The 5631-nt window shown below is 36.1% G+C and overlaps 1 protein-coding gene across 1 annotated transcript in view; it reads right to left on the bottom strand.

Annotated features, from left to right (window-relative positions):
- Positions 1 to 5631, bottom strand: part of LOC107724237 (diphthine--ammonia ligase-like) — an 85021-nt gene that overhangs the window by 653 nt on the left and 78737 nt on the right. The window lies entirely within an intron of this gene.

Here is a 5631-nt window from a genome sequence, read left to right as displayed (position 1 = left end):
TTTAACACGATTATGAGGGGGCCATATGACCAAAACTTTATATGAGTGATTTATTTAAAGATAGTGATACATATCAAATATATATTTCCTGTAAATAAGGTTGCTATGACATCTACATTGTAGAGACCAGAGGAATTTCAAACAAACAAACAAAAAGTCCTCAATTATTGAAAATAATTAAAATGTCCGTAATAAAAAAGCAAGGGACAAATACAATAGAACAAAAAGATACAAATGAAACAAACTGTGCTTTAATGTTTTTTGTTTTTTTATGCAAGTCTCAAGCAGTTTCTTATTAAAGCTACAAAAGTCCTTCACTCAAGAGCAGTGTGCGCACAGTGTGCATTTTGACACATTTCTGCGTGTATTTGACCGTTTAGGCGCACACCTTGAGCTAAAAGATGACTTTACATGTCCGTGTTCTGCTCCGTCTCGGAGCGCATATATCTTCCTGAGGAGCAGGAACGCTTTTAAAAACATGAATAAATATACTTTTATAAATCAAGCATGTCCCATTCTGCAAAAGTCACGTTACATGATTTTACCGATTTGCACGCGAAATTGGCCTTTTACGGAGGAACGTAAGCGCAGCGCTGGAAAAGGGGGCGGAATGGGGCGCAATAATAGTTTTATCTCGATTATAGTATTTTCATAATTGTTGGAGGCCAAAATCGAAATCGAAACGGTTTTTCGATTAATTGCACAGCCCTAACACACACACACTCCAGCACTCCTCCGACCCTCGACAGCTTGTGGCTCTGAGTGCAGACATATGGTCAGAGCAGAGGCGTGTGTGTGTGTGTGTGTGTGTGTGAGAGTGTGTGTGTGTGTGTGTGTGTGTGTGTATACACAGAGGAGCAGAAAATCTTTAGTTAGCCATTTGCAGCAGATTAACAGCTTGTAGAATCTGCAGAAGTATTGATCGGGAAGGTCTGTAAGCGCAGAAGAATGAGCAGCGGTCACCTGATACGCTCTTACAGCACTTCAGTACAGCTGCTCCGTGTTTTTCAGAACGCTTGACACGTTTGATTTGTTCACGTTTCAAGGTTTTGATCTTTTAACGTTTAACTAGATAGATGTGATTCAATAACAGTCTCTTTATTGACCATCTGGTTTAAGAAAGTTCGGTAACACTTTACTTAACGCCTTTATGTATAATGCATTATAAAAGTAGTTTTAATGCATCAGTTATGTCTATAATGCATTGTACAATCTCATGAATAACTGTAAACACAGTTAATACATTTACATTTAGGCGTTTAGCAGACGCTTTTATCCAAAGCGACTTACAAACGAGGACAATAAAAGCCATCAAAAACAACAAAAGAGCAATGATATGCAAGTGCTATATTAGTATATTATTATAGTGTTATATTTCAATTTCACAAAGAAACGTGCAGCATTTTGTCCAAGCAATAATAAAAGGACACATTTAATTTATAATTTGTCTTAAATCTCGTTTAGTAAAAAACAAATTGTGAATCGAATCGTGAGTTGAGTGAATCGTTACATCTCTAGGTGTAAGCGCAGGTTGAGAGCTGTAGTTCAACCATGCAATGCTGAGCTATGCTAGTAACAACAGAGATATCGACCGCAGATGCTTTTGGGAAACGCATCAACACATGGCTTTGATGACACATTCTGCCGTTTTCTCATGTTGCTACAAACCCAGAATCTTGGTTAATCACCGGAACATAAATGAAGACATTTTTAATGAAACCCCGGAGGTTTCTGTTTCCCACTGAAGGTCCGGGTAACCAAAACTCAGAAGATCCAAAACGTTAAAAAAGCCTTCGCAAAACAAATCCAAATGAACTGCGCGATCCAAATCTTGTGATGAGATACGATCACTACGCTGAGCAGATTTAAATGAGGCTTTTATTCCCATCTAAACAATACTCGTATGGTAAACAGCAGTGTTTGTGTGTTTATTTGTGAATAAATGACTAAATCTGTTCATCATATAAAGTGATGGCACGAGACTTCAATTAAAACCGCTGCATTTATAGTCTTTTATGTTCCCTGGACAGAAGCAGGAACAGAAACCTCTCTTTCATCTCATCTAACTTCATGTTTCAACAATTAACCAAGAACAACATGAAGGTGAGTAAATGACTTTTCTCCACTAACCCTTTAACTCCAGTTAGCCTGACTGAGGTCAGTGTGGAGCACACAAGCGAACAAGATCATCAGACAAGCGAAGGGAAGCTGCGATGGAGAGGTGAAATCTCTTTTGATTAGGGATGCACCGAATGTTCGGCAACCGAAATTATTAATATAAATATAAAAATTTCGGTTGCCGAACATTCGGTGCATAAGCGATAAGCGAAAAGACAGAATAAGTTGTACCGAACAATGATATGACGCGATCAGATAGCAACCAGCGTAGAGTGAGAGGCGCGCACTCTTTATTATGCAGCACACACGTCAGTAGTGTGGAAGCATTTAAACTGTCGGAGAAAGACGCAAAAATCATTACAAGCACCGACAGCGAGAGACTGTTTAGGACTGCATCGCATGTCTTCAGTGAGAAGAGGAAGGGGTGATTGTTGCTGGTTACTGTTATGATGATTGAAATCAAGAAATGGTCTTAAACAATTAGTAAATAAACTGCACAACGTTATGTTTTCTAATATACGCGCGCATTGCATGATTCAAGAAGGGGGTCTGATGGCCAAAAATTATTATTTTACTAACTTATTAATTTTAAGTTAAATTGTGCTTTGTTGGTATAGTGTCTGCTAGAATGTTAAAAATGTTCAGTGTTAAATATTTTTAAATTGTTGTTTTGTAATTGATTTTTTTTTCTTTGAAAAGCAAGACAAAACAGTAAAAAGCACATTTTGGCTTTTTAATTTATGCAATGGTGAAAAAAAATTTTGGAAAAATACATGGGGAAAAAAACTCAAAAAACCGTGTTCGGTATTCGGCCCGGTGTTTAATTTTTTTTCGTTTTCGGCTTCGGCCAAGAATTTTCATTCCGGTGCATCCCTACTTTTGATAGTCCTCACACACGCACACATGAATGAAAAGCAGCTTTCCTCTGTGTTTCACAGAGGCCTGTGGTTCTCTCCTGGATGTCAACAGCGCTATCTGAGGAGAGCACATTATATTAGAGACATTTCATCGCCATCAGACGCTCCATTCGTGTCAGCCTTTCATGAGACGCTGCTGCTGCTGCTGCTTTGTGTTCGTAAGGATGGAAAATACCATCAGTTAACACTGTTCCAGTCAATAGGAAAGCGTTAACTATTAAAGCAGAATCTACCTCCATGGCCAGATGAGATCTGCAAACCATGTTAGGCTGCTTTAAGCATTTTGTACACTTTAATAACACTGTCCTGCACCATATTTGCTGAATAAAATCCAATACTTGTTTCTCACTGATTCTGGGGTGCTGTCTGTTTGCTATAGCATGCCACACGCGCTCACTAAATATGTGCATCTCATAGCACTTTAGCTTTCAACCTGCATTCGTAAGGTGAACGATCTTGTATTTTCCATTAATCAGCAGAAAGGCTGCCACAAACACACGACTCGTGTCTCTATTTGAACCATTTTCAGCCCATTTTCATGTGCACGACATTATTTTATGCCCGATCCTGATGTTACGTAGAACTGTGGCCAATAACGGAAGAAAATGCAAAGTTTTCTACTTGTACTGCATCCAAACAGCCGCAGGAAATCACTGATTATTTGGGATAAAAGCTGTTTTATTTATAAACTTGTGTTTATTTGAAGTTCTTTGGCACTTAATGGAGCATTCGATCACATTTTCCACGTTGCAGATTGTAAGTTAAATGATACATTTTGAATGCTTTGCTTTGCTATTGCATAAAAAAAATTAAATAGAAAAAAAAACGATGTACTTGATGGAATGTTTTTATTTATAATTTTGAACTCTGAATCATCAAATTAGGTAATATTTGGCCTTTTTTTTTTTGCAATATTTGTTTTTATTTTTTATTGGTTTGCATGTGAACGGTTTAAACCGGTCATTTCAATAAACTGATTTCTGGTAGTTATCAACTGATGTGCATGTAAACATCTTCATTTCTGCTTCATGAATCAGTTCAGAAGTGCTTCTGTCTCAAAACATGTCACTGCTTTCAGTTTCACTACCGTAGCATTCTCTATAATAGAACACAAAGAATTTAGATGAAACAATATTCTTCTCTTTAATTTTAATACCCTAAATTAGGGACATTTAATCAGATCAACCTGAACAGATGAGTGAGTTACATCCGCATTCAGTCACAGCAAGCAGTGCTATTTTAGTATAGTCAGTAATCATTTGAATCCATTTTTATGTTTACATTTTGTTTACATTCATTTTAATACATTTTTTTTTTTAAGTTTTAGCAATTATGTTTTTGTCAATTTTATTATTTTTTAAACGATTATATAGTTTAATTAGTTAAAATGTTTCAGTAATTTTGTATATATATAAACACACACACACACACACACACACATATAATATATATATGTGTGTGTGTGTGTGTGTGTGTTAACTTTAAAAAGCATTCATTTTTATTTTAGTTCTAATTTTAGTTTTTTAGTACATCACTAGTTATTTTAGTACATCATAGCTAAAATAAAAATTATGTTTTTAATAAATTATAAATGATCTAAAACTATAAGTAATAACCAAATAATAACTAAAAGTTTTGGAGATTTTCTGATTTTCCAGTCTAATATTCTCATATCATTATTCAGCTCATGGTCAGAATGAACTGCAATGTGGACCAGACTTGAGAAAGCCAACCTACTGATCTGCTACTTAAGCTTTTTCTTCTTCTTCTTCTTAGACTACATTTCTGAACGCTACTCCTCCTAGAGCTTTCAAGCTAGAACCACCAAACTCAGCCCAGCTCTTCAGACTGATCCGACTTATGGTTCTTACTAAGCTGAAAATTAAAAATCATAAAAATCCCATTGACTTACATTGACGGAATGTTCAGATGAGCCAAGACTATTCAAACTCCAACTGTCAAAATTCAAACTCCCAGAAACCCTTGAGGCACAATCAAGCTTTCCTTCTATGTACTATTTCTAACCCATTCAAACTCATTCAAACTCATCTATCTAATTTTTCTAATATTTCTAATCTATCTATCTATCTATCTATCTATCTAAGCGACATGCTAATCATGCTAGAAACATACCAACAACATGCTAGTAACTTGCTAATCATGCTAGCAACATGCTAGTTACTTGCTAGTCATGCTAGCAACATGCTAGTAATGTTAATCGTGCTAGAAACATGCTACCAGAATGCTAGTAACTTGCTAATCATGCTAGAAACAAGCTAGTAACTTGCTAATCATGCTATCAACAATGCTAGTAAAATGCTAATCATGCTAGCAACATGCTAGTAACTTGCTAATCATGCTAGCAACATGCTAGTAACTTGCTAATCATGTTAAGAACATGCTAATAACTTGCTATTCATGCTAGCAACATGTTAGATACTTGCTAATCATGCTAGCAACATGCTAGTAACATGCTAATCATGCAAGAAACATGCTAGTGACATGCTAGTAACTTGTTAATCATGCTAGCTAGAAACATGCTAGTCACTTGCTAATCATGCTAGAAACATGCTAGCGACATGCTAGTAACTTGATA

The sequence above is a fragment of the Sinocyclocheilus rhinocerous genome, unplaced genomic scaffold (assembly GCF_001515625.1).
Source record: "Sinocyclocheilus rhinocerous isolate Xijiao unplaced genomic scaffold, SAMN03320098_v1.1 scaffold365, whole genome shotgun sequence".
Lineage (NCBI taxonomy): Eukaryota > Metazoa > Chordata > Actinopteri > Cypriniformes > Cyprinidae > Sinocyclocheilus > Sinocyclocheilus rhinocerous.
This window is presented reverse-complemented; position numbering and strand designations above follow the sequence as displayed.